Here is a 20844-nt window from a genome sequence, read left to right as displayed (position 1 = left end):
GCGAAAATTCACTTAATATGATGTATCAGGTGTTTGACTATCAATCGCTACGTTCTTACTCAGCTCCTTTCCATTTACTTTTGCTTGATGTTATTGATATGTCTTCTGGGTATTCTTTAAATATAATCTAAGAACCAGTTTGTGATGCAAATTGTTGGACAACTAAAATTCTTTTAGAACTTTCATGTAGTACCAGTTGTAATAATTATGTAGAGTACAAGATGATACAAATTGGGATAAAACAGAGCAGATATAGTTGTAATGATATAGGAACCTAGCTACCTAATTTTTAATTGGCTATATTGTAGCTATGAAGATGATGAGTTCATATTTGTCGCCCGAGTCTTAGGATCTGCGTCGGTACATCTGTGCTGATTGACATACTTATGAATCTGACTTCGTAGATGAAAATTTGACTACATAGTGGTCGTATGGTGCTATGCTTACTTATGTACTGCTAGTTGATCAAAATAAGACAGGAATTTTATTTTAAGATATCATGCTTTCATGACGCTTTTGATGAATAGTGTGAGCCTTTCTCATTTGGTTCGACATTCTTTCTGAATTTTTATTTTCCTTGGATGATGGCAGTGAAGATTTGCAAATATTCAAGATCAATAGACCAAATCACAGGTTTTCTCTCAGGAATCGATTTGTATGCCAATTATCCTGCTGGACCGAGCCATATGATACCTGTTTTTTTAGCCTGTCGCCCATTGTTGTTTATCTTTCATGCGTCTTTTTGTGTTTGATGTGTTTGTTTGCTTTGGAGGACGTAGCTGCGATGAGGATAACAAGCTCCCTCTTCTGAAAGCATTGACGACATCGCTGGCAGAACCGAACCAATTAAACATTGCCACCACTGAGCAACTATGTATCCTTCTTTACTGTTATTCATCGTTTGCTTCTTACAAGATCTGTTTGGATCATGAGGAGGTATTGATTTATAATTCAACACTCGATCCGAGGGTGGCTTGAGCAGCCCGTGTGATGTCATCTTTGCAACTGAATCCATTGGAGATCAGTTTTTCAATTGTTTTATTTTGTTATTTCGTGAGTATCATGGGACGAAACCTTGAAACAATCTTAGGACACCTTCTGACACAGTGCTTATTTACCTGTGAATGAGAAGGCATTTATATTCTGATGATACGCCTTGTTTCCACCGATTTTATTTTGAGTTATTATGCAATTGAAGCCCATGATGATTAGCTTTTTGTTGGAATTACCATCAGATTCTAAATGATGATATTTTCACGGCTTAATACCAATAGCTTCAGGTCCTAGTATATATAGTTAATTTTGTCTGTTCTTAAATTATCAGACCATAGGAAGTGCCATATGACAATGTAAACAACAGTTGCTTCTCCTCACTGCAAGTATCCTCATTTGGCCATAACCTTTGTGGTTTGGTCTGGGCTGGAATCTCCATTTGCAGCTGGTTTGGTTTAGTTGTGTGCTTGATTTTAAGCGGGTCCCTGAGTGATTCTCTTTAAACTTGTTTGCTCTGTTTTCTGCATTGTATCTAATTATTTGTTGCAGCTAGTTTAGAAGGAAAAGGACATCAGGGGCTATTCGGCCTAACCTGAGACTGTATTTTGGTCGGTCTACAGAACTGGTTATTGTGATTAAATTTTGTTATGACTAGCTAACAAGTTGTCGTCGATATGATTTGAGGATATGTTATGGCGATGATGATAAATTTGTGGCTTGTTTCTGAAACATTCGCAGTTGCCACCTAAGAGCTTTCGCCCAGTCAGGCTTGAGAGCCAATGCTGCTAATTCCTTCCTTGGATGTCTGATCCTTGTTAACATCCCCATTTTATATTTAGTTCTATCTTACTTTTGCATTGCAAATGTTGATAAATTAAAAACTTGATTTTTTTTCTCAAAACATTCGCAGCTGTCGCCTAAGACTCCTCTTTGATGCTTTCATTTTTTATGTGTTGATGTTTCATTTGTTTGACTCGAGGTGCACTGTCCCATTGTTTGGCTGCTGTTCTCTTGGTGGATTCGAGTTTACAGTGCTCCCGAGTTCAGGTGGCGCTTAGAGCGCAAATCCATCAAGATGGATCTTGGGTTACGCTTGCCCCCAAATTCCACTATATTGGTTTTTTTGTTTGCTTTTTGTTGTCTGTATAATTCTAGTTCTTGTGGGACTGCTGATTTAGTGATTTGAACCTTTTATGGTGCAGTGATTACTGATGGGAAATCCCCATGAGCTGCTCCTATACATCCATAGAATCTGAGCACCAACAAACAATAATTTTCTTGGATTGCTCTGATCCAAACATGAAGATGCACCACGCATGCAAAATCTGTGGAGAAATAGGACACACCTACAAGGAACACCAGGATGGATGCCCCTACTGTGAAGCGAGTCACTTGGGTGAAGAATGTCCCACTATGCAAGTCACCTGTTTTATGTGTAAAGCACTAACCACAATCCAGCCCAGTGTCGTCTACTCACCAAGACACAAGAAGTGGTTCAGCAACAGAGGAAAGGAATGAAGGAAGCTATCCAGGAATTCATGGCAGCACCCATGAAGAGAAGGAAGAAGAGGCGCTACACCAAGAAGTGTAGAACAAGGGGCACTATGCCAACGCGTGTCCAGAACTGAAAGGAGAGAGAGAGAGAGAGAGAGAGAGAGAGAGAGAGAGAAAGATGGGGGCGCTACTCCAGCCCGTGTCCAGAATTGAAAAGAGGAAGAGGGAGATGGGAACCTTGGAGCAAAGAAGCCACATGACTTGTCAGGAGTAATTTGTTTGATACTCTTCCTTTCTGTAAGAATTAATTCAATACACTATTCCAAGGGAGCTAATGTTAGTAATTGGAGGACAGCTATCTGAGCCAAGCAATAAGTGTATTAGGAAACTTTTTACGTTATCTTGGAGATGATGGGTTGAGACGTGCAATGTCAATGGAAGGAGTAAATTGCAAAAAACCACCACAATTGGGGACCCTAATTCAGAAAACCGCCACCATTCAGTTTTTTTTCAAAAAAACACCAACATTGGGGTGACAGTTTTCAAAAAACGTTGATATAGTGATTTAGAGCGTTTGAGTGGATTTCTGACCGGTGGGTCCCTTTGTCAGGGGCCACGTGGGCAGGGCGAGACGGCGGCCGTGACGTGCCGTTAGACGGCGTAGGGCTAAGCCTAACGAGCTGCTCGAACCCTACCACCACTTTCCCCCCCAATCGCGTCTCGACTCCCCCTGGCTACCCGCTCGTGCTCACATCTCCCCCATGGCCACCAACAGCGGCGGCGGCAGATGTGCCGGTAGCGACCTCAATTTCGTTGAATCCGTTGCCCACTCTACCCTTCGTCGCTCTCCCACTGCCCTTCCTCGCTCTCCCACCGCCCCCGTGCTAGGGTTCCTGGCAACGGTGGATATTTCACCGGCAGCGGAGAGGAGCTCGACGAGCAAGGTGGCAGCAAGTTCAAGCCCACCTCCGATGACATTTTTTCACGGGCGGCAGCATCATTGGCCCAGGTCTGGAAGGCAAATCCTACACAGAGCCACCACTTCACCTCTGGCCTAGGCGGCGTGGAATGAGTCTTCTTCTTCCTCTTAACTCTCTGAATTGGCTAGGAATGCTTAGCTCTGTATAATTTTTCGTGTAGTCTATACTTTGCTCTTAGCCAACTGAATTTAGGAATTATGGTTAACTGAATTTAGGAATTAGAGTTAACTGAATTGTTCATGCTTATTTGTTCGTGTATGTATTAGCTATCTTGAGGTGTACTCAATATACATTTTAGTGTTATCTGAAATTATTTGGAACTGAATTATAGTTTAATTGAAAGTAGTGTTAACTGGAAATATTTTCAACTAGTTTAACTGAAAGTAGTGTTAACTGGCATTGGAACTGAACTATAGTGTAACTGAATGTAGACCTGTGTTTTGACATAAATTACAGTTTAACTGAATGTACCGCTACCTGTGTTTTATGTTGACATGAATTATAGTTGAACTGGATGTAGTTTAACTGAATGTACTATTAAGTTAACTTGTTTATAAATTGCAGTTTGGATGATGATGAACCATGGGAAGTGATATTCCATTTCCAAGGATGTGACAATCTGGAAAGGAGATTGTATCAGTCAGATATAACATACCTGAATATGTTAGCTATCATTGGGATTCAGGGCTATGATCAGAGTGATTCCATGTATTACGTGAAGGAAGATGGTGTAGGAATGTCAGGGATGCAACTAATCAGGAGTAATGAAGATGTTGAAGAGATGTTGGAGTTATATGAGGACAAGATGTGTGTTACTATCACTGTTATGAAAGGTAGAGAGATTGAGAGGGCAGAACTGCAGATTAACATTGGAGATGAGCAGCAAATTCCTATTTCACAGATAGGTTCACCTAAAATATATAATGTAGATGAAGAAGGTGTGTTGTATGCAAGTCAGACAAATGAAAAAGCAGAACATGTAGCATGTTTTGCTCCAATTGTCAGTGTACACACAGAGGACTCATGTGGAGAATATCTTATCACTCAGGAGAGTTGCAATGTGAGGAAGCGGGCAACTATTGCAGATCTAGATGATTTCCTTAATGAGTTTGCTGACATTCCAGAAGTGCAAGAACATAACATGGAAGAAGATAACATGGAGGATGAAGAAAACATGGAGGAGGAAGATCTGATGGATTCTGATAGCTCTAAAGATGAGCAAGAGGATGAGGATGCAGACATACATGTGAAAATAAAAGACCTGAAGAGGAAGAGGGTTCTTGAAGGTGATTCTGAGCCAGAAGATTTATTTTGTGAGGCTGATGTGGAAGAAGAGGGCTTTTGTTGGAAATATGCCCTAGAGGCAACAATAAATTGGTTATTATTATATTTCCTTGTTCATGATAATCGTTTATTATCCATGCTAGAATTGTATTGATAGGAAACTCAGATACATGTGTGGATACATAGACAACACCATGTCCCTAGTAAGCCTCTAGTTGACTAGCTCGTTGATCAATGGATGGTTACGGTTTCCTGACCATGGACATTGGATGTCTTTGATAACGGGATCACATCATTAGGAGAATGATGTGATGGACAAGACCCAATCCTAAGCCTAGCACAAGATCGTGTAGTTCGTATGCTAAAGCTTTTCTAATGTCAAGTATCATTTCCTTAGACCATGAGATTGTGCAACTCCCAAATACCGTAGGAGTTCTTTGGGTGTGCCAAACATCACAACGTAACTGGGTGGCTATAAAGGTGCACTACGGGTATCTCTGAAAGTGTCTGTTGGGTTGGCACGAATCGAGACTGGGATTTGTCACTCCGTGTAACGGAGAGGTATCTCTGGGCCCACTCGGTAGGACGTCATCATAATGTGCACAATGTGACCAAGGAGTTGATCATGGGATGATGTGTTACAGAACGAGTAAAGAGACTTGCCGGTAACGATATTGAACAAGGTATCGGGATACCGACGATCGAATCTCGGGCAAGTATCGTACCGATAGACAAAGGGAATTGTATACGGGATTGATTGAATCCTTGACATCGTGGTTCATCCGATGAGATCATCGTGGAGCATGTGGGAACCAACATGGGTATCCAGATCCCGCTGTTGGTTATTGATCGGAGAGTTGTCTCGGCCATGTCTGCATGACTCCCGAACCCGTAGGGTCTACACACTTACGGTTCGATGACGCTAGGGTTATAGGGAAAGTATGTACGCGGTTACCGACTATTGTTCGGCGTCCCGGATGAGATCCCGGGCGTCACGAGGAGTTCCGGAATGGTCCGGAGGTAAAGATTGATATATAGGAAGTATGGTCTTGGCCATCGGAAGTGTTCCAGGCATCATTGGTAGTGTACCGGGACCACCGGAGGGGTCCAGGGGTCCACCGGGAGGGGCCATGGGCCCCGGAGGCCTACATGGGCCAATAGTGGGAAGGGACCAGCCCCTAGGTGGGCTGGGGCGCCTCCCACCAAGGCCCAAGGCGCCTCCAAGAGGGGAAGGGGGCAAACCCTAGGGCAGATGGGCCCTAAGGCCCACCCCAGGTATGCCTTCCCCTCTCCCCCTTGTGGCCGCCACCCTAGATGGCATCTAGGGCTGCCACACCCCTTGGGGTGGGAACCCTAGGTGGGGGCGCAGCCCTCCCTCTCCCCCTATATATAGTGGAGGCAAAGGGGCAGCCCAACACACGAAGTTCTTTCCATGTTGGCGCAGCCCTACCCCTCTCCCTCCTCGTCTCTCGTAGTGCTTGGCGAAGCCCTGCTGGAGTCCCGCGCTCCTCCACCACCACCATGCCGTCGTGCTGCTGCTGGACGGAGTCTTCCCCAACCTCTCCTTCTCCCCTTGCTGGATCAAGGCGTAGGAGACGTCACCGGGCTGCACGTGTGTTGAACGCGGAGGCGCCGTTGTTCGGCGCTTAGATCGGAATCAACCGCGATCTGAATCGCTACGAGTACGACTCCTTCATCCGCATTCTTGCAATGCTTCCGCTTAGCGATCTACAAGGGTATGTAGATGCACTCTCCTTCCCCTCGTTGCTAGATTACTCCATAGATTGATCTTGGTGATGCGTAGAAAATTTTAAATTTCTGCTACGATCTCACAACAGTGGCATCATGAGCCAGGTCTATGCGTAGTTTCTATGCACGAGTAGAACACAAGTTGTTGTGGGCGTCGATTTTGACAATTTACTTGCCATTACTATTCTCATCTTGATTCGGCGGCATCGTGGGATGAAGCGGCCCGGACCGACCTTACACATACTCTTACGTGAGACAGGTTCCACCGACTGACATGCACTAGTTGCATAAGGTGGCTAGCGGGTGTCTATCTCTCCCACTTTAGTTGGATCGGATTCGATGAAAAGGGTCCTTATGAAGGGTAAATAGAAATTGGCATATCACGTTGTGGTTTTGGCGTAGGTAAGAAACGTTCTTGCTAGAAACCTATAGCAGCCACGTAAAAACTTGCAACAACAATTAGAGGACGTCTAACTTGTTTTTGCAGCATATGCCTTGTGATGTGATATGGCCAAAAGGATGTGATGAATGATATATGTGATGTATGAGATTGATCATGTTCTTGTTATAGGAATCACGACTTGCATGTCGATGAGTATGACAACCGGCAGGAGCCATAGGAGTTGTCTTAATTTATTTATGATCTGCGTGTCAACATAGACGTCATTTAATTACTTTACTTTATTGCTAAAGCGTTAGCCATAGTAGTAGAAGTAATAGATGACGAGACAACTTCAAGAAGACACGATGATGGAGATCATGGTGTCATGCCGGTGACAACGATGATCATGGAGCCCCAAAGATGGAGATCATAAGGAGCAAAATGATATTGGCCATATCATGTCACTATTTGATTGCATGTGATGTTTATCATGTTTTACATCTTATTTGCTTAGAACGACGGTAGATTAAATAAGATGATCCCTCACTAAAATTTCAAGAAAAGTGTTCCCCCTAACTGTGCACCATTGCGAAGGTTCGTTGTTTCGAAGCACCACGTGATGATCGGGTGTGATAGATTCTAACGTTCGAATACAACGGGTGTTGACGAGCCTAGCATGTACAGACATGGCCTCGGAACACATGCGAAACACTTAGGTTGACTTGACGAGCCTAGCATGTACAGACATGGCCTCGGAACACGGAAGACCGAAAGGTCGAACATGAGTCGTATAGAAGATACGATCAACATGAGATGTTCACCGTTGATGACTAGTCCGTCTCACGTGATGATCGGACACGGCCTAGTCGATTCGGATCATGTTTCACTTAGATGACTAGAGGGATGTCTATCTGAGTGGGAGTTCATTAAATAATTTGATTAGATGAACTTAATTATCATGAACATAGTCTAAATTGTCTTTGCAAATATGTTGTAGATAAATAGCTCACGTTGTTGCTCCCTATTTCAATACGTTCCTAGAGAAAGACCAAGTTGAAAGATATTGTAAGCAATGATGCGGACTGGGTCCATAGTCCGAGGAGTGTCCTCACTGCTACACAGAAGGCTTACATCTTTGATGCACCGCTCGATGTGCAAACCCCTACAACGTCATCTGTGGATGTTGTGAACACCTGACAGACACATCCCGATGACTACTTGATAGTTTAGTGCACCATACTTCACGGCTTAGAATCAGGATTCCAATGACGTTTTTGAACGCCATAAGACATATGAGATGTTCCAAGAGCTGAAATTGGGATTTCAGGCTCATGCCCGTGTTGAGAGGTATGAGACCTCTGACAAGTTCTTTTGCCAACAAGATGGAGGAGAATAGCTCAGCCAGTGAGCATGTGCTCAGAATGTCTGGGTGCTACAATCACTTAAATCAAGTGGGAGTTAAACTTCTAGATAAGATAGTGATTGATAGAGTTCTCTAGCCACTATCACTAAGCCACTACATCTTTGTGATGAACTATGACATCAAGGGATGGAGTTGATCCCGGAGTTGTTCGCGGTGCTTAAGACCGCAAAAGGTAGAAATCAAGAAGGAGCATCAAGTGTTGATGGTTTAACAAGACCACTGGTTTCAAGAAGGGCAAGGGCTAGAAGGGAAACTTCATGGATGGCAAACCAGTTGCCGCTCCAGTGAAGGAACCCAAGGTTGAACCCAAACCAGAGACTGAGTGCTTCTATAGTAAGGGGAACGGTCATTGGTAGCGGAATTACCCCAAATGCATGGTAGATAAGAAAGCTGGCAACTTCAACAAAGTATATACGTGTTATTAATGTGTACCTCACTAGTACTCCTGGTAGCACCTGGGTATTGGATACCGGTTCAGTTACTATTATTGGTGACTTGAAGCAAAAGCTACGGACTAAACGGAGACTAGCTAAGGGCGAGGTGACGATGTGTGTTGGAAGTGTTTCCAAAGTTGATGAGATCACCATCGCACGCTCCATCTGCCTTCGGGATTACTATTGAACCTAGATAAATGTTATCAGGTGTCTACGTTGAGCATAAATATGATTAGATCATGTTCATTGCAATACGGTTATTCATTTAAGTTAGAGAATAATGGTTATTCTGTTTACATGAATAATACCTTTCATGGTCATGCACCCTATGTGAATGGTTCATTGAATCTCGGTCATGGTAATACACATGTTCACGCCAAAAGATGTAGAGTTAATAATGATAGTACTACTTTCTTGTGGCACTGCCGCTTAAGTCATATTGGCGTAAGATGCATGAAGAAACTCCATGTCGATGGATGTTTGGAGTCACTTGATTTTGAATCACTTGACACATGCGAGCCATGCCTCATGGGCAGGATGACTTGTTGGAAATCATACATGCTGATGCATGTGATCCAATGAGAATTGAAGCGTGCGGTGGATATCGCTATTTTCTCATCTTCACTAACGATTTGAGTAGATATAGGTATATTTACTTAATGAAGCACAAGTCTGAAACGTTTGAAAAGTTCAAGCGATTTCAGAGTGAAGTTAAGAATCGTCATAACAAGAAGATCAAATTCCTACGATCTGATCAATGAGAATTTCTGAGTTATGAGTTTGGCAAACACTTAAGACATTGTGAATTTTTTCGCAGTTGAAGCCACCTGGAACACCACAGCGTAATGGTGTGTCCGGACGTCGTAATCAAACCTTATGAGATATGGTGCGATCTATGATGTCTCTTACCGATCTACCATTTTCATTTTGAGGTTATGCGTTCGAGACAGCTGCATTCACTTTAGATAGGACACCATCTAAGTCCGTTGAGACGACGTCATATGAACATTGGTTCGGAAAGAAACCAAAGTTGTCGTTTCTTAATGTTTGGGGCTGCGATGCTTAAGGCTTCAGCCGGAGAAGCTCGAACCCAAAAGTGGACAAACACATGTTCATAGAATACCCAAAGGTGACAGTTGGGTATACCTTCTATCTCAGATCCAAGGGCAAATTGTTTGTCGCTAAGAACGGGTCCTTTCTCGAGAAGGAGTTTCTCTCGAAAGAATTGAGTGGGAGGAAGATAGAACTTGATGAGGTTGTCGAACCTTTGTTTCAACCAGAGAGTGATGCAACACAGAAAGATGTTTTTGTTGGGTTTCGTAGTAATTTCAAAAAATTTCCTACGCTCACACAAGATCATGTGATGCATAGCAACGAGAGGGGAGAGTGTTGTCTACGTACCCACGTAGACCGACTGCGGAAGCGTTGACGCAACGTAGAGGAAGTAGTCGTACGTCTTCACGATCCAACCGATCAAGCACCGAAACTACGGCACCTCCGAGTTCGAGCACACGTTCAGCTCGATGACGATCCCCGGACTCCGATCCAGCAAAGTGTCGGGGAAGAGTTTCGTCAGCACGACGGCGTGGTGACGATCTTGATGTACTACAGCAGCAGGGCTTCGCCTAAACTCCGCTACAGTATTATCGAGGATTATGGTGGCTGGGGCACCGCACACGGCTAAGGAATAGATCACGTGGATCAACTTATGTGTTCTAGGGTGCCTCTACCTCAGTATATAAAGGACCAAAGGGGGGAGGCTGGCCGGCCACAAGGGGTGCGCCAGGAGAGTCCTACTCCCTCCGGGAGTAGGATTCCCCCCCCCCCAATCCTAGTTGGAATAGGATTCGCGGAGGGGGAAAAGAGAGAGAGGGGGCCGGCCACCTCTCCTAGTCCTAATAGGACTAGGGGAAGGAGGAGGCGCGCAGCCCATGTAGGGCTGCCTCTTCTCTTTTCCACTAAGGCCCATCATGGCCCACTTAGCTCCCGGGGGGTTCCGGTAACCTTCCCGGTACTCCGGTAAAATCCCGATTTCACCCGGAACACTTCCGATATCCAAACATAGGCTTCCAATATATCAATCTTTACGTCTCGACCATTTTGAGACTCCTCGTCATGTCCGTGATCACATCCGGGACTGCGAACAACCTTCGGTACATCAAAATGCATAAACTCATATTATAACTGTCATCGTAACCTTAAGCATGCGGACCCTACGAGTTCGAGAACAATGTAGACATGACCGAGACACGTCTCCGGTCAATAACCAATAGCGGGACCTGGATGCCCATATTGGCTCCTACATATTCTACGAAGATCTTTATCGGTCAGACCGCATAACAACATACGTTGTTCCCTTTGTCATCGGTATGTTACTTGCCCGGGATTCGATCGTCGGTATCCAATACCTAGTTCAATCTCGTTACCGGCAAGTCTCTTTACTCGTTCTGTAATACATCATCTCACAACTAACATCTTAGTTACAATGCTTGCAAGGCTTATGTGATGTGTATTACCGAGAGGGCCCCAGAGATACCTCTCCGACAATCGGAGTGACAAAACCTAATCTCGAAATACGCCAACCCAACATGTACCTTTGGAGACACCTGTAGTACTCCTTTATAATCACCCAGTTACGTTGTGACGTTTGGTAGTACCCAAAGTGTTCCTCCGGTAAACGGGAGTTGCATAATCTCATAGTTATAGGAACATGTATAAGTCATGAAGAAAGCAATAGCAACATACTAAACGATCGGGTGCTAAGCTAATGGAATGGGTCATGTCAATCAGATCATTCAACTAATGATGTGACCTCGTTAATCAAATAATAACTCTTTGTTCATGGTTAGGAAACATAACCATCTTTGATTAACGAGCTAGTCAAGTAGAGGCATACTAGTGACACTCTTTTTGTCTATGTATTCACACATGTATTATGTTTCCGGTTAATACAATTCTAGCATGAATAATAAACATTTATCATGATATAAGGAAATAAATAATAACTTTATTATTGCCTCTAGGGCATATTTCCTTCAGTTTTCTGTGGCGCCTACGTCTGTTGAAGAGGAAGTTAATGATAGTGATCATGAAGCTTCGGATCAAGTTGCTATCGAACCTCATAGGTCGACAAGGATATGTACTACTCCTGAGTGGTACGGTAATCCTGTCTTAGATATCATGTTGTTAGAAAACAATGAACCTACGAGCTATGGAGAAGCGATGGTGGGCCCGTATTCCGACAAATGGTTAGAAGCCATGAAATCCGAGATAGGATCCATGTATCAGAACAAAGTATGGACTTTGGTGGACTTGCCCGATGATCGGCAAGCCATTGAGATAAATGGATATTTAAGAAGAAGACGGACGTGGGCGGTAATGTTACCGTCTATGAAGCTCGACTTGTGGGAAAGAGTCTTTTCACAAGTTCAAGGAGTTGACTACGATGAGAATTTCTCACCCGTAGCGATGCTTAAGTCCGTCGGAATCATGTTAGCATTAGCTGTATTTTTCGATTATGAAATTTGACAGATGGATGTTAAAACAAGTTTTCTTACCAGTTTTCATAAGAAAAAGTTGTATGTGATACAATAAAAGGTTTTGTCGATCCTAAGGATGCTAAAAGGTATGCTGGCTCCAGCAATCCTTCTATGGACAAGAGCAAGCATCTCGGAGTCAGAATATATGCTTTGATGGAGTGATCAAAGCTTTTAGGTTTATACAATGTTTGCTAGAAACTTGTATTTACAAGAAAGTGAGTGGGAGCACTACAACATTTCTGATAAGTATATGTGGATGACATATTCTTGATTTGAAATGATGTAGAATTTCTGAAAAGCATAAACGGTTGTTTGAAGAGTGATTTTCAAAGGAAGGCCTGGATAAAGCTGCTTACATATTGGGCATCAAGATCTATAGAGATAGATTAAAATGCCTGATGATACTTTCAAAGAACGCACACCTTGACATGTTTTTGAAGGAGTTCAAAATAGATCAGTCAAAGAAGGGGTTCTTACCTGAGTTGTAAGGTGTGAAGTTCAGTAAGACTCAAAGCTTGACCATGGCAGAAGAAAGAGGAAGGACGAAGGTCGTCCCCTATGCTTTTGTCATAGGCTCTATACGGTATGCCATGCTGAAGTACCGCACCTGATGTGTGCCTTGCCACATGTCTGGCAAGAGGGTACACAGGTGATCTAGGAGAGGATCACCAGATAGCGGTCAAAATTATCCTTAGAGGAATAAGGAAATGTTTCTCGGTTATGGAGCTGATAAAGAGTTCGACGTAAAGAGTTACGTCGATGCAAGCTTAACACCTATCTGGATAGCTCTGAGTAGAGATACCGGATACGTATAATGGAGCAACAATTTGGAATAGCTCCAAGTGGAACGTGGTAGCAGCATCTATGATATGACATAAAGTTTTGCGAAATACATAGGGATCTGAATATGGCAAGACCCATTGACTACAACCTCTCTCACCAGCATAACATGATCAAACCCAGAACTCTTTGAGTGTTTATCACATAGTGATGTGAACTAGATCATTGAGTCTAGTAGACTCTTGGATGTTGGTCACATGGCGATGTGACCTGTGAGTGTTAATCACATGGCGATGTGAACTAGATTATTGACTCTAGTGCAAGTGGGAGACTGTTGGAAATATGCCCTAGAGGCAATAATAAATTGGTTATTATTATATTTCCTTGTTCATGATAATCGTTTATTATCCATGCTAGAATTGTATTGATAGGAAACTCAGATACATGTGTGGATACATAGACAACACCATGTCCCTAGTAAGCCTCTAGTTGACTAGCTCGTTGATCAATGGATGGTTACGGTTTCCTGACCATGGACATTGGATGTCGTTGATAACGGGATCACATCATTAGGAGAATGATGTGATGGACAAAACCCAATCCTAAGCCTAGCACAAGATCGTGTAGTTCGTATGCTAAAGCTTTTCTAATGTCAAGTATCATTTCCTTAGACCATGAGATTGTGCAACTCCCGAATACCGTAGGAGTTCTTTGGGTGTGCCAAATGTCACAACGTAACTGGGTGGATATAAAGGTGCACTACGGGTATCTCTGAAAGTGTCTGTTGGGTTGGCACGAATCGAGACTGGGATTTGTCACTCCATGTAACGGAGAGGTATCTCTGGGCCCACTCGGTAGGACGTCATCATAATGTGCACAATGTGACCAAGGAGTTGATCACGGGATGATGTGTTACGGAATGAGTAAAGAGACTTGCCGGTAACGAGATTGAACAAGGTATCGGGATACCGACGATCGAATCTCGGGCAAGTATCGTACCGATAGACAAAGGGAATTGTATACGGGATTGATTGAATCCTTGACATCGTGGTTCATCCGATGAGATCATCGTGGAGCATGTGGGAACCAACATGGGTATCCAGATCCCGCTGTTGGTTATTGACCGGAGAGTTGTCTCGGCCATGGCTGCATGACTCCCGAACCCGTAGGGTCTACACACTTAAGGTTCGATGACGCTAGGGTAATAGGGAAAGTATGTACGCGGTTACCGAATGTTGTTTGGAGTCCCGGATGAGATCCCGGACGTCACGAGGAGTTCCGTAATGGTCCGGAGGTAAAGATTGATATATAGGAAGTATGGTTTTGGCCACCGGAAGTGTTCCGGGCATCACCGGTAGTGTACCAGGACCACCGGAGGGGTCCGGGGGTCCACCGGGAGGGGCCACGGGCCCCGGAGGCCTACATGGGCCAATAGTGGGAAGGGACCAGCCCCTAGGTGGGCTGGGGCGCCTCCCACCAAGGCCCAAGGCGCCTCCAAGAGGGGAAGTGGGCAAACCCTAGGGCAGATGGGCCCTAAGGCCCACCCCAGGTGCGCCTCCCCCTCTCCCCCTTGTGGCCACCACCCTAGATGGGATCTAGGGCTGCCGCACCCCTTGGGGTGGGAACCCTAGGTGGGGGCGCAGCCCTCCCTCTCCCCCTATATATAGTGGAGGCAAAGGGGCAGCCCAACACACGAAATTCTTCCCATGTTGGCGCAGCCCTACCCCTCTCCCTCCTCGTCTCTCGTAGTGCTTGGCGAAGCCCTGCTAGAGTCCCGCGCTCCTCCACCACCACCACGCCGTCGTGCTGCTGCTGGACGGAGTCTTCCCCAACCTCTCCTTCTCCCCTTGCTGGATCAAGGCATAGGAGACGTCACCGGGCTGCATGTGTGTTGAACGCGGAGGCGCCGTTGTTCGGCGCTTAGATCGGAATCAACCGCGATCTGAATCGCTATGAGTACGACTCCTTCATCCGCGTTCTTGCAACGCTTCCGCTTAGCGATCTACAAGGGTATGTAGATGCACTCTCCTTCCCCTCGTTGCTAGATTACTACATAGATTGATCTTGGTGATGCGTAGAAAATTTTAAATTTCTGCTATGATCTCCAACAGCTTTGTTGAACTAGCACCTATGCAGAAATTGCCTATTAGAAGAGGACCCACAACAAGATCTCATTGTAGTTCAGAAGCTAAACTTGAAGAAGATTATGTTCCATTGTCTGATGAGGACATAGATGTGAAACTTGAAGCTGATTTGGATGAAGAGATTGTGTTCTACTGCTCCTTATCTGGCAGGAAGTCAAGGGCAAAGAAGAGGAAGGCCAGGAAATGGTATGATGAGAACAGGCTTGCCCCACAGGAGAAAATATGCTTTCACATGTGTTTTACTGATGTTTATCAGTTCAGGAGAGCTTTGGTTAATCTTCATGTCACTCAAAGGAGGAACTTCCATTGCCATAGGAACAACAAAGACAGGGTAATTGTTGACTGTGTTGAGAAAGACCGCCCCTTCCACATGGTTGCATCTGTTATAGCAAATGAGAAAACATTTTGTATTAGGAAGTTGCAATTAGAGCATACATGTGCCCCAAGTGGTGAGAATTGAGGATAGGTATGTGGCCAAAGCAGTTGAGGATAGTTTCAGGACAGATCCAAAAGCAGGAATTGAGACTGTGATAGACAAGACAAAGGAGAAGTTTGGTGTGGAGGTTGGGAAGATGAAGGCTTACAGGGAAAGACAGCAAGCTCTCAGTGTGGTCCAAGGTGATCAGGAAGCACAATATACTAGGATAAGAGACTATCTCCAGACTGTGCTTGACACTAACCCAGGAAGCAGATGCATTGTGACAACAAGAGTTGTGAAAGAGCATCCAAGCAAAACCCTAGGTTTCATAGGTTGTTCATTTGTTTGGCAGCTCAAAGGGATGGTTTTCTCAAAGGATGTAGACCTTTCATAGGTATGTTACTAGTGCAATTCCGTATACAAGTGTAGCATATTAAGGTTTTGTGAAATTTACTATGGTCTTGTGTAATTGTTTTCAGGTCTAGATGGTTGCTTTGTGAAGTTGAACACAGGTCAACAAATCCTAGCTGCTACAGGTAGAGATGGAACCAATAACATATATCCACTAGCTTTTGGAGTAGTTGAGAAGGAAGATACTCCAAGTTGGTGCCGGTTTCTCACTCAACTGAAGATAGCTACTGGTGGAGAATCAGGAGAATTTGGATACTACACAATTATTTCAGACACACAAAAGGTAAATTAATACTAGTTGCAAAACATAGTTAGTTACTAAATTAGTGTCGTTATTTCTTACTTAGGGATACTAGTTGTAAAACATAGTTAGTGACTAAATTAGTGCCTTCATTACTGTCATCAGGGTCTTCTCAATGCCATTGACCAAATATTTCCAAATTGCCCTCAAAGATACTGTTTAAGACACATTTATGCAAATTTCCAAAGTGCTGGCTTTAGGAGGGGTGAACTTAAGAAATATATGGATGCAGCTGCTTACTCTTACACTGAAAATGGGTTTATATTAGCAATGGAAGAAATTAGAAAGGAGAGTGAGGATGCATGGTTGTGGCTCAAGGCAATTCCTGTTGAAACATGGGCTAGGCATGCCATGGACACAAACTATAAGACTGACCTAGTAGTCAACAACATTAGTGAGGTGTTCAATAGGATGATTTTGGATATTAGGGGAAAACCCATTAAAACAATGGTTGAAGGTGCCAGGAGCAAATTGATGGTCAAGTTCAATGAGAAAAGGATTGGAGGGCAGACTGCCAGATGGGAAATTACCCCAACATATGCAGAGATGCTAGAAGAGGCCAAGCAATGGGCTAGGAATTGCAAGGCCACGATGGCAGGCCCAGATCTATTCCAGGTCAGTAGTGGTGAGAAGTCTTATGCTGTCAACTTGAAAGATTGGACCTGTGGCTGTAGGAAATGGGATATGTCAGGTGTACCATGTAATCATGCAGTGTCTGCCATATACAAATCAAAACAACAACCTGAGGATTTTGTTCATAAATTCTTCAAGAAACCAATGTATGTTGCAGCATACAAACCAATGATCTACCCTATTCCAGGTCCTGATCTTTGGACAAGAACTGATACAAGGGACATTGATCCACCTATGTTTCATAGAAAGAAGGGCAGAAAACAGACCCAAAGAAGGAAGGGCCAATTTGAGGTGCCAAAACCAAAGGACACATCTAGGGTTGGAACAATTACATGCAGTAATTGTGGAAGGCAGGGACATAGGTACACAAACTGCCATGATGCTATAAAGCCAACACTTGCTGCTAGGAAAAACAAGCACAAGGTACATTTACATTTTTGCACTTTTATTTCCAAAGATGCTAGCAAAAACTGTTTCTGATACAATAGGGCTGGACCTATTTTGTTTCAGGAAAATAGGGCTGCTCCAAGAGCTGCAGTAGGAACTTCAGCAGCTCCTACTCATACTCCAAGAGCTACTCCAACACCTGCTCCAGCAGCTGCTCCAAGACCTGCTCCAGAATCTGCTCCAAGACCCGCTCCATCTTCTGCCAGCACAATTTTCACATCAAGGGCTTCTGCTGCTCCAAGATCTGTAGCTGCTAGAGGAAGGGTTGGACCAACAAGGACTACACCAGCACCAAGGTCTTCATTTGCTTCTCCATGGCCTTCCACTGATCACAGGGCTAGAAGTTCTTCAGCTGCAGGTAGAAGGGTCACCAAGAGGCCAAACAGGCTCAAGGATTACTTCTATGCTAGTGGCAACTAGCTGTGTAATGCACCCAAGCTGATAGTCCAACCAAGGAGTCATTTTGCCAAACTATGTCATGTTGCAACTTGTTGTGTTTGTTGCTTTGTGGCTGTTGAACTCATTATGGATGAGAATTGCCATGTTGAACTTGTTTTGTGGTTGTGTAATGAAGACTTGATATGTCCTGGATGATCTTTTATTATGCCACTCTAGATGATTGCCATGAGGAACTTGATATGTTATGGATGATCTTTTATTATGCCACTATTGATGATTGCCATGATGAACTTGATATGTCATGTATGATCTTTTATTATGCCACTATTGATGATTACCATGATGAACTTGATATGTCATGGATTCTCTTTTATTATGCCACTATTGATGATTGCCATGATGAACTTGATATGTCATGTACGATCTTTTATTATGCCACTATTGATGATTGCCATGATGAACTTGATATGTCATGGATGCTCTTTTATTATGCCACTATTGATGATTGCCATGATGACCTTGATTTGTCGAGAGGCTAGGTTGAACCAAAAGAATCATTTTGTCATCGAGGGGTTTGTCGAGAGGCTAGGTTGAACCGAAAGAATCATTTTGTCATCGAGGGGTTTGTCGAGGGGCTAGGTTGAACCGAAAGAATCATTTTGTCATCGAGGGGTTTGTCGAGAGGCTAGGTTGAACCAAAAGAACCATTTTGTCATCGAGGGGTTTCTCGAGAGGCTAGGTTGAACCAAAAGAATAATTTTGTCATCGAGGGGTTTGTCGAGAGGCTAGGTTGAACCAAAAGAACCATTTTGTCATCAAGGGGTTTGCCGAGAGGCTAGGTTGAACCAAAAGAATCATTTTGTCATCGAGGGGTTTGTCGAGAGGCTAGGTTGAACCAAAAGCATCATTTTGTCATCGAGGGGTTTGTCGAGAGGCTAGGTTGAACCAAAAGAACCATTTTGTCATCGAGGGGTTTGTCGGGAGGCTAGGTTGAACCGAAAGAATCATTTTGTCATCGAGGGATTTTTCGAGAGGCTAGGTTGAACCGAAAGAATCATTTTGTCACCGAGGGGTTTGTCCAGAGGCTAGGTTGAACCAAAAGAACCATTTTGGCATCGAGGGGTTTGTCGAGAGGCTAGGTTGAACCAAAAGAATAATGTTGTCATCGAGGGGTTTGTCGAGAGGCTAGGGTGAACCAAAAGAACCATTTTGTAATCGAGGGGTTTGCCGAGAGGCCAGGTTGAACCAAAAGAATCATTTTGTCATCGAGGGGTTTGTCGAGAGGCTAGGTTGAACCAAAAGAATCATTTTGTCATCGAGGGGTTTGTCGAGAGGCTAGGTTGAACCAAAAGAACCATTTTGTCATCGAGGGGTTTGTCGAGAGGCTAGGTTGAACCAAAAGAGTAATTTTGGGATCATTTCTCAACTTCAAAGTGCACATCATAATTTTTTCATCAGTTATCATACATGATTTTGTCATAATTAAATCAGTGGACAACGTTGTAACCAACATGATAATTGTTCTGCTATCACAGCAACATCATAATTGTTCTGCTATCACAGCAACACACTTCATTCCAACCAACATGATAGTTCCAAACATTAGTAGCCACAACCATACATGATAATATAGGTTCACATAGTACAACACCCACACATTGTTCTTGCTTCTAACATTAGTAGCCACCACAACCATACATGATACATAATACATAAAGCCCTACATTTACTCATCACAAATTTCTTTGATTCTCTTGATCTTACTCTTGTTCTGCTCCCTAGCCTTCAGCAAATCAGCTATGATATACTCCAGCCTTTTCTTCTCTTCCTTCACCTCTGCCATACCTTGATCTGCTACAGCCTTCTTCCAAATGTTGATCAGTTCCTCATTGCTCTGCTTAATAACTTGAAGTGCTAGCTTCAGATCCATATTCTCTTTCTCAAGCCTAGCCTTCTCTTCCTGGGCTTTAACTACAACTTTCTCTACATCACTATCCTGCATAATCTTCTGATAGTTCTCCCTCATCACATTCTTATGAATTGTTGCAAAAAACTGGCTTGTTTCCTTTATATGGTTGTGGTGATGCTTCTCTTGTATTAGCTTCTTTTCTTCTTCCGGCTTCTGTATCACCTTCTCTTTTCTTTCAATCTCTGTCCTGCTCTGGTCATACATATCCCAAATCTTGTGCAATGCATTCTGCATTGGTTCTGGCCATTCTGCATCAATCCACTGCACCAGACCATAGTTATCACCTTCCTGCATTAAAAAGTTGCAAAAGGAGAAAGTACTAAGTAAAATTGAATAGGAACTGAACACTTAAATGTTGTAATTATCAAAAGCTGAATTATAATGGATTTGTAACAAGCTATACACTCTGTTCTTAATTACCAAACAGCACATACATATAAGCCTAATCCCAAATTACACCTAAATTTCATAGTCTCTAGTAGAAAATTGTTCAATGGCATACAGAGGATCTGCACAAACCTCATTACCACATCCGTAAAACCTACGGCCGGTGTTCACGCCTTGGAATACAACACCCCTATGCACCGGCAAGTTGTGACCGCACATCGGTCCTCGGCAACAATGCCACACCACTCTGGGTCAACAATGGTATGTGGAACCTACAAGGGTTCAGATAGAGTACATCCTCAAATCCCAGATCAAAATGGGTCAAAACTAACCTCAAATGGAGTACAGGTCGAAGAGAACCTAACCCTAATTGAGAAAGAAGATGAACTCACATAGGATTCGTCTGCGTGCGAGATGAAAAGGGGGGAAACAGAGTCCTCGCTGCTGGTTTCGCCGTCCTTCCAGGAGACCATGGCTGTGGCGGTCGGCGGCGGGGGCGCGGGCGGTCGACGAGGGGGGAGGGGGCGAGCGGCAGCGACAGAGACCTGCGAGAGAGACAGAGAACGAATGGACGAATGGGTTGGGTTCGAGCAGCTCGTTAGGTTTAAACCGACGCCGTCTAACGGCTCGTCACGGCCGCCGTCTCGCCCTGGCCACGTGGCACCTGACAAAGGGAC

At 44.0% G+C, this 20844-nt stretch overlaps 6 non-coding genes and 2 pseudogenes across 6 annotated transcripts; all 8 read left to right on the top strand.

Annotated features, from left to right (window-relative positions):
- Positions 1–312: 312 nt before the first annotated feature.
- LOC125533392 (small nucleolar RNA U31b) lies at positions 313–400 on the top strand (annotated as a pseudogene).
- A 183-nt stretch (positions 401–583) lies between these two features.
- Positions 584–687, top strand: LOC125533357 (small nucleolar RNA Z107/R87). The gene has a single exon (XR_007294239.1). It is a non-coding gene; the product is annotated as a small nucleolar RNA Z107/R87 (small nucleolar RNA).
- An 87-nt stretch (positions 688–774) lies between these two features.
- LOC125533438 (small nucleolar RNA R30/Z108) lies at positions 775–870 on the top strand. Its single transcript, XR_007294311.1, has one exon. It is a non-coding gene; the product is annotated as a small nucleolar RNA R30/Z108 (small nucleolar RNA).
- Positions 871–922: 52 nt separating this feature from the next.
- LOC125533395 (small nucleolar RNA snoR31) lies at positions 923–1015 on the top strand. The gene has a single exon (XR_007294273.1). It is a non-coding gene; the product is annotated as a small nucleolar RNA snoR31 (small nucleolar RNA).
- Positions 1016–1056: 41 nt separating this feature from the next.
- Positions 1057–1154, top strand: LOC125533349 (small nucleolar RNA snoR31/Z110/Z27). Its single transcript, XR_007294231.1, has one exon. It is a non-coding gene; the product is annotated as a small nucleolar RNA snoR31/Z110/Z27 (small nucleolar RNA).
- A 41-nt stretch (positions 1155–1195) lies between these two features.
- On the top strand, positions 1196–1266 carry LOC125533364 (small nucleolar RNA snoR77Y; annotated as a pseudogene).
- Positions 1267–1304: 38 nt separating this feature from the next.
- Positions 1305–1487, top strand: LOC125533343 (small nucleolar RNA Z112). The gene has a single exon (XR_007294227.1). It is a non-coding gene; the product is annotated as a small nucleolar RNA Z112 (small nucleolar RNA).
- A 199-nt stretch (positions 1488–1686) lies between these two features.
- On the top strand, positions 1687–1806 carry LOC125533430 (small nucleolar RNA SNORD14). Its single transcript, XR_007294304.2, has one exon. It is a non-coding gene; the product is annotated as a small nucleolar RNA SNORD14 (small nucleolar RNA).
- The last annotated feature ends 19038 nt before the right edge of the window (positions 1807–20844 follow it).

This window comes from Triticum urartu, chromosome 1A (assembly GCF_056163025.1).
Source record: "Triticum urartu cultivar PI428250 chromosome 1A, HENAU_Tu73, whole genome shotgun sequence".
NCBI classification, from domain to species: Eukaryota; Viridiplantae; Streptophyta; class Magnoliopsida; order Poales; family Poaceae; genus Triticum; species Triticum urartu.
Note: the sequence above shows the minus strand (reverse complement) of the source record. Positions and strands in the feature narration are given on the sequence as shown.